Consider the following 13696-nt stretch of genomic DNA (forward strand, 5'->3'; position numbering starts at 1 on the left):
TTTTTCCTCCTCCTGACTCTTCCTTTGCACAAATACATAGGAGGCTGAGCTGAGGACAGTTAATCCCGTTCTTGGAACTGGGACTATGTCTAGGCTGGGTTAGCACTGAAAGACTCCACTGTTTTCTTTTTAAAAACAAATGCTTGGTCTGTGCTGCATGTCAAGTGCAATCATTGCTGAATGAACTGACATGCAAAGCCAAGTTCTCAGCTGAACTGGCATAGCTCCATCGATTTCAGTGGATATGCAGCATTTCATGCTGGTTGGGAATTTGGCCCACTGTGTTTGAAAGGGATGAAATTGTTTAGACCTCGCTTCTTTTCTAATGTAATACAGGTCAAAAAAATTCCTACACTGTGCAACAAGTAAGAGCAGCACACTGCAGAATCTGCCTTTCCCTTTTCTCTTTCACCTCTGATGAAAATCGTCATCATTCTCTCTGATTTACAATGTGTGCTTTTTATATGGTATATCAGCTCTTCAGGAGGACAGACTTATAAGAATCAGATCTGGCAGATCTGATTAATAATGATGCAAATGCAAAACGTTGGCCGCTGATGAGCTTGTTGTCATAAATGCTTGCCACGATCTTGCATTTTTATTTTTTTGTGTCCAGTATTTCGCTTGTAGGAACTTCAGCTGAGGATTTGTGTTGGACCTGTGCCTGATCTGATTAAACTGGAGAGAGAGAAATAATACTGCTTTGTGTGGTTTCAGACAACTCTTACCAACCAGTTTCCTCAAATCAGTGCAACAAGCAAAAATGCAGCTGGAGTAGTGGCTTGAAGAAGATGAATTGAAAGATCCTGAAGACTGATGTTTCAAGGACAAGAATTGATGTAGTGATGTATCCACTATGGTGATAAGTGGTATAAGAAATGATAGACATGTAGTATTATGTAAGTAATAAATATAGAAATGCAGTGTTAAGAAATAACGAAGCTGGTAGAAAGTAAGACACGTAGCCATTCCTGGAAACATTTTTTGGGGGTTTGTTTTGCAGACTTTGGTCGTTGCACTGGTCCAGGGGATGAACTCTGGGACAGTGAAGAGCAGCAAGATGAGTGGTCACTTGATAAGCTGGCTAGATACAAAAGAGTTCAGTTTAGATGTCAGGTCAAAATGCCGAGCACAGAGACAAATACCATTTGTATAGTCCACACACACTGCCTTTTTGATTTTTTTTAAATGTAAATTTATAAAAGAGAATCCCCTTTAAGTACCAAGGGATAGACAGCGATATCACAAGTTGCATTTGCATTCAAACCTTAACCTCCGTGAGAATTATTTAAAGGCGAGAGAAAGAGTTGTTTTTTCAGTCCCACGTGTGCCACTTTAAGGTGCTTTTTTGAACCCCAGGTCCCTGGATTTGGAGTGCTCCTTGGGATTTGGGAACCACTGGGTTTCTGGATCAGCTCACTGGTAAATGAGGATGGTTGCGTTGCTTCTGCAACCTGTGGCTTGACAAATGTGGTCCCTTAATCCGATCCCAGGAAATAAAATAAGCTTAGTTGAAGCAGTAGCAGTTCCCCAGTGCCCTCCTTTCCATCACAGCACCAATGCACAGGTCAGTGGAGAGGGAAGGCCCCTTGTTGTCAGCAGTACTGGCTCCTCCTGGTTTTCACTGGTCATAAAAGCGAGGTACCAGAGATGCCGTGCCACGAGAAAGGAACCCAGATACTACCAGAAACCCCCAAAACTATCTCATCAGGGACGTTTCAAAGCTACGGGGGACAGTACGTGCTTTCTGGCATCACCTGAATCAGCTTCATGGAATACTTACGCTTTGATGAACTGTCAAACTTTGATAGTTTGTGATTTCTAAGGTCATAGTAAGTAATGAAACCCAGAGAGATGTGGTGAGGTTGGTTGTGTAGCTGCTACACAGCAGATTACTGAGGGATGTGACCTAGAAAAGGGGCCACGCAGCACTTCTGATGTCTCTCTTGCATAGCTGCTGGGAGGCGCGTGCCGAAATTTCACTGAGGAAGGACGTAAACAAGCAACTGACACTTGTACAGACAATACTTTATGGGATTTGATACCCTGCCTAATGCTGACTGATGTTAAAGGGACTTAACGGGTAGGAAATGCTGCTAGAAAATTGTTCTACTCGAGCTCAGATAAATGGTGCAGAGTATCTGGTGTGTGCAATGAAGATGAACATATGTTCATCACTGGCATCTCTTAAATTATTAAAGCCTATTCATGTGCTATCTAAAATTCTTGAAAACAATATCTTATCGCCCGTTGCACTGTTTCCCTGAGACGGTTCGTAAGCACTGTCGCATCTTGCCGCTGATTAAAACGGTAACTTCCAACTTAATCTTCCTGTGGGAGGAAAGTATTTTAGATATTAGTTTTCCTTCACTTCTTCAATATTGGGCTTCTCTTCATCACAATACTATTTTTAATTAAATCTGCTGACCCTTTGTTATGAATTCTAATGTAAAAAAGGCTGATTAATGCCCAGGCGCAATATCTACTTTTAAAAAAATGCCTGCGTTTTATTCTGTCACGCAGTTAACATCTAAAACATATACCTCTAAACATTTACATATGTCCTTAGCTTTCAGGATGTCTTCATCAAGTTGATGTGCCCGAGGCCTGACACAAGTTGTTAGACAATGTTGTCTCCATTCCTGGGAGCAGAGCATGGGTTTGTTTGAAGCACGGAGAGCCTGGGCCATGGTTGGACCTTGAAGGTGGCTGCGAGCAGAAGATGGAGACCCACCTGCTCTCCATCCCCACCAGTTCAAAGGGACCCACCAAAGCTGTACTTGGAGCCAAGTGATAATTGTACAGTTTTGCTTTACAGTTAACCGAGTGTTGGGAAAAAAAAAAAAAAAAGGTTTCTTTTCAACGCTGTCTTGTCAAAATGCCAGACGCCGCTTGTTTTTGACATTTTCAGCTACTGTTAAATAATAGTCTTGCTTCTGTCACAGCTAATGTTGACTTGAAGGCAGTTGTGCATTTCTCAACTCAAATGCTAAGCAGACAGGCTTGGGTCTTGACAAATATTTTCCGGGCTTGCCCAAGGCAAGTAAAAATGAGCTTCTAGTTAATCGTTTGTTTTAAAATTCAAATTGGTGAAATAGGCAATTAAAAAAATGACAATTTTCATCAAAATTTGCAAATTAAATGTCTCTGCAGTCAGAGCGGGTTCAAGAAACTGCAATAGATAATTGCTATTTGAAATCAGTGAAGTATCCAGCATTTTAGGGCCATGAGGATTGTGGCTGTTCTGCCTTAGTAAACCTTGATTGATTTGGTAAATAAGCATTTCAACTTCTCTCTTTAAAATAAATAAGCAATTTTATTGCTTTATTGCTTACCCCTGTATGGGAGGTAAACAAGCTCTCGAGCAGTAACCCTGTAATATCATGAGCCCAAGTGCCATCTGTCACCGAGAATTTTGTCCCTTTATGCATAATAGCTTCTTATGGCATTAGGTCCGTTGTAGGTTAATTGATTAGCAGAGATCCTCCTTTCAGTTGTTCCCGCTTTTCTTTGCTAAAGGACCATATCTCTCATCTCCATTTCCTTTTCTCTCTCCCGTATTAGCATACTAATCACACTGAACTCCCACTGCTAAAAAACTCTATCCATTTTATACTGGGGGAGGGGAGAAGGAATAAACTGGCATTTCCTGAGAGATTTACAGATGCTGTTTTATGACGGTTAGAAGGGAGGAAGAGAAAAGAAGAAGTGGTGGCAGAGGTGAATAATGCACTGTGCTGGCTCTAATATGCCAGTGAAAGCTGAGACTATAGCTGCATAAATATTAAACATATTTGAGAAGCACTATTAAAATAAATATCAAAGACAAAGTTGCTCACACATCTGTTTCTCCTCAGGTTTTGCCACAGCACTCTACATTTGTTTTCTCTCCAGCTGTTAACACCTGTCTTTCTGTCAGTGGTAATAATGCAATTTTAGGTGGGCTACGGAGCTGACAGTAACATGAAAGAATTCTCTATTTTTGATGTAAGAAACTCCCTTTTCAAAACTAAAAAAGGTTTTGTGAACAAAGATATATCCTTGCTAATCCTTCAGAACAGTATATGGGGGTTTTTATTGTTTCAGGGTGAGGTTTTTTATCAAACTACAGAGTTGGGCTTGTATTGCACAGTTGAACTTGAACTAGATGAGACATCCTACAGTGGGCAGCTACTGCTTGCCTTTGTAGTTCTCGTTTTATTGCTGACACATATTCAGAAGTTTGTGTGTGCATGGTACTCCTCTCTCCATGTGACGCTTGTTATCTGACCTCATCAAAAGTGTATGCTGTGCATTGATTGCTACCAGAGGACACACATCCAGCGGTGATGTCTTCTTTATTTACCTCTTAAATGAGCACAATATTCACAAGGCTGCCTGAAGAAAGTGTTTTATGCCATTGCTGTAGCCATCTTAATAGAAGGATGATAGGAAATGCTCAGCTATCTTGGCATTGAAGATGATGGGACAAGTCCTCACCTAATGTAAACTGGGAGAGTCCGTTTACTGTGCCTGTTTACCTAATGCAGAAGAAAAAACTATTTATTCCTTTTGGCCTATAGAAATGCATCCTGAGACTCAGGGCAAAGCATTGAAGAATCACAGCAGAAACATCCCAGGGCAAAGCATTGAAGAATCACAGCAGAAACATCTCAGACAAGGAAGAAATAATGATGTAAAAGTGTGTGCTAGCAGCAAATTAACACTCCTCACCCAATACAAGCTTAGTTTTCTGGCTGGGGTTCTATAGGCATAGGTTCAAGGCTGTTGATCCCACATTTAGTCCTCCATGCCTTCTTCTCTTGCAAGGTAGCCCATGGGTGAAGAAGCTCCCACCCATTGTGGGAATGTACGTTCCCATCCATAAGCCCTGCCTGTGAGTACCAAGGAGAAAAATGTGGTTGAGCTTTGCAGGTCTCAGCGCGATTGTCGTTGCTGCCTGGGTGAAGCCGAGGTGGTGCTCAGACATGTTTTGTCAAGAAATTACTGTGTGTGGCTGGTGTGGCAAACAGACATCCCTCTCTTATCTCCAAGTTTAGTTTGTCTTTGAGTGATAAGTACAGTTTTGTCAGCTATTTCAAACTAACACTAAATTCTTCTTTTCCTGAACGTCTTACGTAATGATTTGTGGCCACCTTATTCTTTCATCAATTAATGAAATGGGTTGATTTTCAGAAATACTAACTTGCATCAAAATTTGCAACCAGGAACCAAAGCTCACCTTCCAATAAATAGCCCTAAACTTACCATCTTTGTCATCTGTAGGAGGATATGGAAGTACGAACCACATCATGGCTGATCCCATGAGCCACTGCTCACAGAGCTTCACAGGTATCACCCAAACTACCAGTGAGGGGGATGCAGGCACCCCCAGGTGAGCAGCAGCGTTCCCTGGAATGATCCCAGTCCGTGAGCGGTTAAGGCAGAGTGGTTGCAGTGTTAGCGCCTGCCCTTGGCACAGTGGCTTTGCTTCCCCACCGCGATTCCTTGTGCAATGCCTGTTTATTCAGGCTTCACGCAGGGATGAAACATTAGACCCATTGTGCAGGACCGGGCGCGAGGGGAGGGATTTTCCAAAGTGCTCTGTGCTGGCTGTGCTCTTCTGCCATTAAAGCAGTGGGGGTGTCAGGGGGCTCATTGTTTCCAATGGGAGAGGATTTTAGGCCAAGGCTGAATGCTTCAAAAAAATCCCACCCCAAAGATCTGCAATAAGAGAAAATTGAACCCAACTGTAACTCTGAAAAGGGAGATAATGTTATTGCATGAGGCACTCCTCGTGCTTTCCGTTTGCCATAGGGGCAGCACGTGCTTCGAGGAAGCCTTTTTACGTGTTTAATTCATGCTGGAACATTTTCCACTGCCCAGGGAAAAATCCGGAGGTGCCAAAATCCACTGTCACCCCCGAGTCAGCTCTCCCATGTTTTATGTGCTGTTAGTGCTGATGGTTATCCACACCATATTAGAGCTCCCGGTAACTCTCAGAAACTCAAATATTGTGCAAATTACAGCCAGGATGTTCAGGGAGCAGAATGTCCCTCTCAGCAGATGGCTGCAGCCCACAATGTCCTATAATCACAACATAAAATATTACTACTTTTGCATGCTGTGTTTGGGAAAACATGCCAAACTGTTAGTTAGGTTTCATAGTATCAGAAAAGTTTCTTCAGTAGGAAATAATTTGTTTGGAGGGTTTGGCTTTAGGATTCTTTTTTTTTTCTTTTTTTTTCTTTTTTTTTTTTTTTCTAGTTGTTACTAAATAGATCTGTCTTCAAACTGCAAGTATACAGTCACAGAGCCTGGAAAAGACCATACTTCACTACAGCAGCGTCTGAAAGTTTAAAAAGTCTTATAAACCTATTTGGGCTGACTGATTTGGCATCACTTTAGAGGCCTTTGCCCTGGGAATGTTGTAGGGTTTGGCTACTATCAGGACAGGAGCCTCTAAGAAGACAGTTGGCCTGATGTGACTTTAGCTGAGCATTGTTTTGCTGCCTTTGGGCAATGCTCCCAAATGATAAATGATGCCGTACAGGGAATGTGCAGAAAAGACCATCCTTCCTCCTGTAGACAAATTACTTTCTAGTTTCTGCAGGCTGCATGGTTGTGATTTTTCCCCCTGATGTAATCTGTATTGGGTGTGACATTACATAATATGCAATTAAAGACCAGTGATGACTAAGAAGGTAAGCGATCAAATATTTTACCTGAGACACATGTACACATCATTTATCTCACTTTTCTCACAGAAGAAATTAAACCAGTTTCCTTAGCTGTTAGTCCAAGGCAAATGGAATCCTGAATTTGATTAAGTGTTGATCCTTCTGCCTCACGTTCTCCAGGAGAAATTACTTGAATTTTGGGATAACATCAGCCCTTTGAATGGCTCTCATCAAGTTGCAGTCCGTATGGTTTCTCTTGTGGAGTGAAGAAATAAAATCAGTTGGGTTATTCTAGAGGTTGTAATGTCATGGCAAGGAACTTTTCATACTTGATACAGAGGTTTACTGGCCAAAATAATTCTCCTGTCCTAGACGTGAATGAGAAAATTCCTGGTTTATGCTATGGAAGCACCTATAATTTTATCCAAATCATGGCTCTGTTACACTTGCATTCTTATGAATATGTAAGTCCCAAACAGTCTGCCAACATAAATGATAAGCCATAACAACTGGATGAAGCAAGGAAAACATTGGGAGAGATGCCTTGAATGAGAAAAAAACAAAATCTTTAGTATAAAAATATCTTTAGTATAAGCTGGCCCCACAATTCACATCTGTCCATGGGCAGGGATGAAGATACTCTGGTCTAACCCCCATTTTCTGCCCTCTCCTGGTACTACTCAACTGTTCCTTGAGTTATTTGTGAAGGTGTAAATCTGCATAAAATCAACTTAATTCAACATCAACACCTCAGTCTGAAGAGTTTCTCCTTGGTGGGACATTCCCAAGGTTGGCCAGATACCGTGAAGTTTCCTCCTCTCCATACTTTGCCAAAGTCTTTGTAAATTTAGTCTCAAATCCAGCCATTTTCCCAAATGATGACTGCAGTACAGCTGCTGTCCCATCTCCTCATAATAGGCCCAGGCTGTGTAGCAACTTCTTCACACAGATATAGAAGAAATCTCTGCCAGGCAGCAGGGCATTTGAAAGGAGTGTTCACATCTGATGTTGTTCAGGGTTTTTTATGTGCAATGAATTATACATTTCCAGCCAAATTCAGAGCATTCAGTTTGCTCATCATAAAAGCCACCAGCACAGCTGGCAACTGTCACCCTGTCTTGTACGATGGGGAGGGCTGTAAATAACCCCGCAGCCAAATTTGGGGTAAACAGTATGTGTGTAAGGCTCTGCAATCCAACTGCAAAATATGACTGTGCCAAGGAGAGAACGCAACATGGAAGACAAATGGGACAGGACATTTAATGTCTATGCAGTAACAAATGTATTAGAAGTGGAGTCAAGCCATGGATGTTGAATAGAAATTGAAAAGTTTCCAAAATTTAAGGATGTTTCTATTAGTTTGAGCTTTCAAAACTTTCTGAAACATTAATGTCCAAATTTCTTTGGACTTCTCTAGCATGTGTTAAAGGAGGGTGTGCGACGAAATATTTTTTCCAGGCTTTGCAACACATCCCCTCACAAAACTGTCCTATGTCTTTTCCCTTCACAACGTTGACATTCGGATCGTGGTGTGCCTGCGGTGTTTGGCGAGCAGACAGCCCTCCGGCTACAGAGGTGCTCAACCACCATGTTTTTGCTCCACTAAAATTTCATTCTGCTTGGGCTGAAATATGAAGTGTTAAAAAACTGCCGTTTCCCTCCTTCCAGTTGCATTCCTGAGGGAAATTTTGGAAGGCGGCCAAAGCCAATTGAACGCAAAAATCCCGTGGTGGAGCAGTGCAGCGGAGGCAGCGGGGAACAGACTGTGCCGGAACACCCGGGGCTGCCGGGGCAAGCATGGCGCTGGCCAGCCGCAGGAAGAGGAGCAGCAGCACCATTTCCTCTGCCCTCATCACCCGCTCCTATGGCTCATTTTTTTTCTCTCTGTCATCCAGAGTCAAATCATGGGGTCACAGCTCCCAGGCTCTTGGGGAGGAGTCAACAGCCGTGGCCCAGCGCCAGGGAATGTCAGGGAAGGGCAGCAAGAGGGAACAGAAGACAGGAAAATTTGTCCTCCCCACCTTGACCACAGGCATCCAGAGCACAGATCTGCTCACTTCCACTAGAAAACATGACCATTAGGGCAGCATTAGCACACACTGCTTCAGGGCTTAAATGCTCATGGAAAGGGGAAGTGCTGTTGCCCTTATAATAAATTGCTTTGGGGGAAAAAAAAGGCGCATAATTAAAAATCGCATATAAAAGACCAGGAAGCAACAAGCAGCAGCAGTGGAAGACTGAAATGCACGGTTTGTCTGTTTAGAGACAAAGGTACACACAAAAATACACTTCAGTGATAACGTCTTTGACAAGCTTGAACTATATGTTAAACAAAAACCAGAAAAGGTCACAGAAACATTCATGGAAAAGGTATTAGTCAAACAAGCCTCCATATGAGGAGGTGGCAGAGACTGCAGGGTGTCAGGGACAGACATCTCTCCTGCAAAGGATGCTGATTCTCATTCCCTGTTTTGAGGGTTTGTCAGTACCAAAGGTACTTTGGGCAGATGAAGACTATGAATGGGGTACATGTCCTGCTTCTGCTCTGGAAGGCTGCTGCAGAGCAGTCTCATGCTGTATAAATAGTTCTCATACTGGAGGAGAGCTTGGGCAAGTTTTAATCACTTTTATGGGGATTCAGTTGCTGTAACACATGTGCCTCACACTCCTTTGGAGTCACTCAGCTGCCAGCCTGGCCTCCGCTAGAGAAGGTGGGGATCTCATGTAGGTCATCTCTCCTACCTGCCATATCAATGTCTCAGGTCCTCCAAAGCATCCCACCTGGCAGTAGAGACTTATTTTTCAGCCACTGAGCTTCATCCTCTGGGCTTTAATTCCTCCACATATGCATTGGCAAACTGCCTTGTTCAGGGAGCTTCTGGGAGTGGTAATTCAGTAACAGTGAGGAAAGGCTTTATGATCTCCGGTGCAAATTACCACCCTTAGGAGAAGACAACACGCCCAGATACTAAGATAAGCGACTGCCTTGCTAATCAGAAAATGGCGGTATTGAGTCCAGATGTAATTATGTTCCGTTAGTAGTATCTGGAATAACACGTAATGTGACTACCTGGAAGGGCATTGCTAGGGCTGTGCCAGAAAAAGGCTTAACACAGATTTGGATAAAATTTAATCTAAATATTTTAGGCTCAAGAGTCATGTTGCTATGTTTTCTTTCTCATCCATGTTTTAATATAGCCGTTTCTTCCTGGGACCTGGCCATCAGTTCTGTCTCCTGAAGCCATGCTGAGAGCCAGATTCTGCTTGAGGCATACACAAAATGACATGAAAAACCCTGCTCCAGCCACTGCGCTTTGTAACGTGGAGGGACAACGCTTCTTTCAGCAGCAGTGCCGAGGAAAACTTCTTAGAAAGGTTTCTTTTTTCCACATGGGAGTGTTTTCACTGTACCATCTCCAAGAAAGCTCTGCTCTGGCTCTGTTTAGCTCTACCTTTCCTCAAACATGCAATATATCACCTGCTTCAGGCTATCTTGTTCACAAAATGGGCAGTTTTCTTTGTTTTTCCTGGCAGAAATGTCTAGCTGGGTCTGATGAATAGGGACAAGGTCTTCAGCGCGCTGAGCACTTTAATGCTGCGGAGCCAGTGTGTGTGCTCTTGAACTATGGGCAAAATTGGTTGAACTCGGGATGCTCACTGTGCAAAAGGACAGGGCGTGTGTTTTTTGAGGGAAACAAAGACCATCTGGTTGGCACCCTCCAACAGGGTCTCAGTATTGGGGTAAGATGTCCTAGGGGTCCTGAAATGGGCTGGGAGCAAATAATGAACTTCTGAGGACTTTTAAACTTTTAAAAAAATGATGCAGGCAATGCATTGCATGCTTTTGTGACAAGTCTCTACAGCCTGAGATCTTTTCAGAAGTTCAAGTTGTTTCCTAAGACTACATGTTAAAAGCCAAGGATTATGGAATTTAAACCACTTTTATCTCATTGATGCAGTGTGTTATTTTATGTATCCGAATTATTCCAAGGTAACAGTAAGTCTAGGTTTTACTATAGCTTGTCACAGTAAAAAAAAGCCATTTTAAACAAGTTTATTTCCTTTAAAAAGTGTATTTAATTTAAATGAAAATTATCTTTACAATCCAGTTGGCACTACCCATTCCTTTCCACCCTGATTTAATCTGCTGTTGAGGGCTATGGAATCCAACTCATTTGTAAAGCAAGGAAGTCCTGGGGATTAGGTATTTTCATCACTAATAAATTTCAGTTTATTTCTAGTCCAAATGTGTTTAGCTTCAGCTTGCAGCTACCAGATACTTTTGTACCTCAGCCTGTTAGTTTAAAGAGCCCTCTACCGTCAGAAATTTCCTCCCCCTATACTATGTGTAGACAATAACTAAAGTATTGCTGAATTTTCATTTTACTAAGTTACATGGACTGAACTTTGCACTACAAAACAGGTTTTCCCAAACACTGTATCATTTCCATGACTCTTTTTTGGAATTGATTTCAGGCTGCCCATGTGGATTTGCTGTGTTTGGCGGGCAGGGAGCCCCAGCCCCTCTCTGGGAAGGCACAGGAGGGGAAGAAGAGCAGTGGTGGGATGTCATTCTGAAGCACCAGGCATTTTCTCAGATTAAAACCTCTGTTCTCCTTTTTAACAGAAGTGTGTAAATTGGTGGCACGTGAATTCATGGCATGTGTTTCCTATCATATCATCACTGGGAGAAGTATAAAATAAATGAAGGGGAAGTAATTTATTGTGGGGCCTTAAAAAAACTGGTCTGGAGCTCTTTTCATACCTCCTTCAGTAATTGTGCATGAAAACATCATGTACATAGTATATAAACTGTCAAGCAATCAGATGCTTAGCTCTAATCCCCACCTGGCTTTGGGGGACTGCCGGCAGGCTGAAGGTTAACCATGGAGGTTTGAGGTGTAACCTCTCCAGGAATTTGAGGGACCCCTCTGTATCAAGAGGGGTCTCAGCTTTGGTGCTCTGAAACCAGCTCCTGTAAGTACAGTAATGGCAAATTCCCCAGGAAACTGCTCTGTGAGCCATACATGCCATGTGGGTAACACGAGGTGTGCAGATTATTTAGAATGAACTTTAATGGAGTTGAGAGTAGTTTCATCCTGTGTGTGACATCTAACAATTAGGACACCCTCTATGCTTGTATGAATCATTAACTTCCAAGCCTGCTAGTTCAGCCTCTGACACAGAGCCATGCATCACCACTAACTGGTGTTCACCTCAACACAGGCACCTGAGCTCTTCAGGTAAAAGTTATAATTCATCTCACTTGGGCAGCCTATGCTTAAATCTGACTGGAATGACACTAACAAACTCCAAAGATTAGAAAATGCTGGGAGTGAGCTAAAAGCTCAATAACTTTCTACAGGATTTTTTTAACACTTGTGAAACTTTTGCGTTCATGTTAGGGTTAGTCTAGGCGTATCTGAACTGTAAAACTTTAATATTTTCATGTCAAAAATGATTTTGCTAAAGTTAACTTTCCCCATACTTTGACTTATCAGTTTCAGTTGTGGTGGTGTGCATTTCAGTTGAAGTTTTATTACATTATGTTGGCAGCACATAATGTTTTTTACACATGGATTTGATTGAGAAATGAAACTGGAATAAGAATGAGGTAGCAGCAGCATCTGCTGGGAGACGCAGCTAGTGCTGGTGTCAATCAATCTGATTGATTAAATATGATGGCACACACTTTATTAAAACAAAATGCTCTCCCTGAAGAAGACTATTATGCCAATATAATACACAGCTTTCCTAAAGAATGTTACAAAAAAAGGTGGTCTGTTTGTGAAATACAGTACTTGTAAATAACGAAAGAACTGAAGAGTTCCAATTACATTTGGCTGCTCATGGAAACAGCTATTTTATTGTTTTGGCATGCAGTAGCTGGTATTGTTATGTTGGCAAGATCAGCAGCACTGATGGAAGTTTAATTATTCTGTGGGACCACGAAAAGATTTTATGGGCTCGCTGACGTTATTAAACAGGTCCGAGACTTGAAAGTGCTTGGTGACTTGAGACCAGGGTATATGACAGACTGGCTCACGGCTTGAGATGGAGGCAGTGCCTGCCCACCCCATGCCTCTGGCATGCTGGCATTAATTTCCAGGCAGCCTCCTGGCTCTCTGCAAGGACGGATGTTTGCAGGGCCGGCCTGAGCCTGGGAAGTGAACTCCTCTGGGAATGGACAGTCATCAAAGGCGCAATTACTTGCTCTTCCAGGTACAAGGAACAGACATCTTCGACTTGCCTTCTCTCTCGCAGAAACAAATAGGATGTGCAGCAACTCCACCCCAAAATACAGCTGGTGGCAAAAGAAACCATTTCATGGTGCATTCTCTGCTCTCCCCAGGGGAAGGTCAAGAGAAACAATGAGTCATATTATTTGAGAAGTGCTTAGAGACTATAGTGATGGAGAATATAGGACACAATAAATCTTTGCAGTGTTTCCTATCAACCTAAAATTATGGCTTCTTCTGGGTATCTTAAGGAGCCAGTTATACTGTTGCACTGGCTTCACTAGGGCTGAGGTTTTACCCACCTCCATTTATATTCTATACAGTAAGATGAATTATGAAAATTATTAACCAATATTGATATTTTACTCACTTTCCTCCAAATGTAGACATTCATAATTTAACACAGGTTTCTGCTTGCTTCCTTCATCGTCACTAAATGTATCCAAATAACATTTGCTTCAGTAAATAATATAAAAATAAATAAACATCTGCACCACAGAAGAGTGTTGCATCCTACTCTGTATGAATGTAATGACTGGGGATCAACCGAGTTTATGCTCCAGCTGGACACAGCACTGCAGGAACTGATTAAGAGGCTGTTTCTGCCGTCGAGGCTCCTACCGCCTGCCGTTGTTCAAGCACACAAATCACAGTAGAAAAATGCCTAATATGCAAACTTTAATACAGCGATAGACTGAAAAACATGCTAGCTGGTGCCGTTCCTGTTTTAAAGAGAAGGGTGCTCTTTATTGAGCTCTTTCGGTTCTTCAGATCCCGCAAGGTGAGAAGCAGTGGGTC

The sequence above is a fragment of the Strix aluco genome, chromosome 6 (assembly GCF_031877795.1).
Source record: "Strix aluco isolate bStrAlu1 chromosome 6, bStrAlu1.hap1, whole genome shotgun sequence".
Classification (NCBI taxonomy): domain Eukaryota; kingdom Metazoa; phylum Chordata; class Aves; order Strigiformes; family Strigidae; genus Strix; species Strix aluco.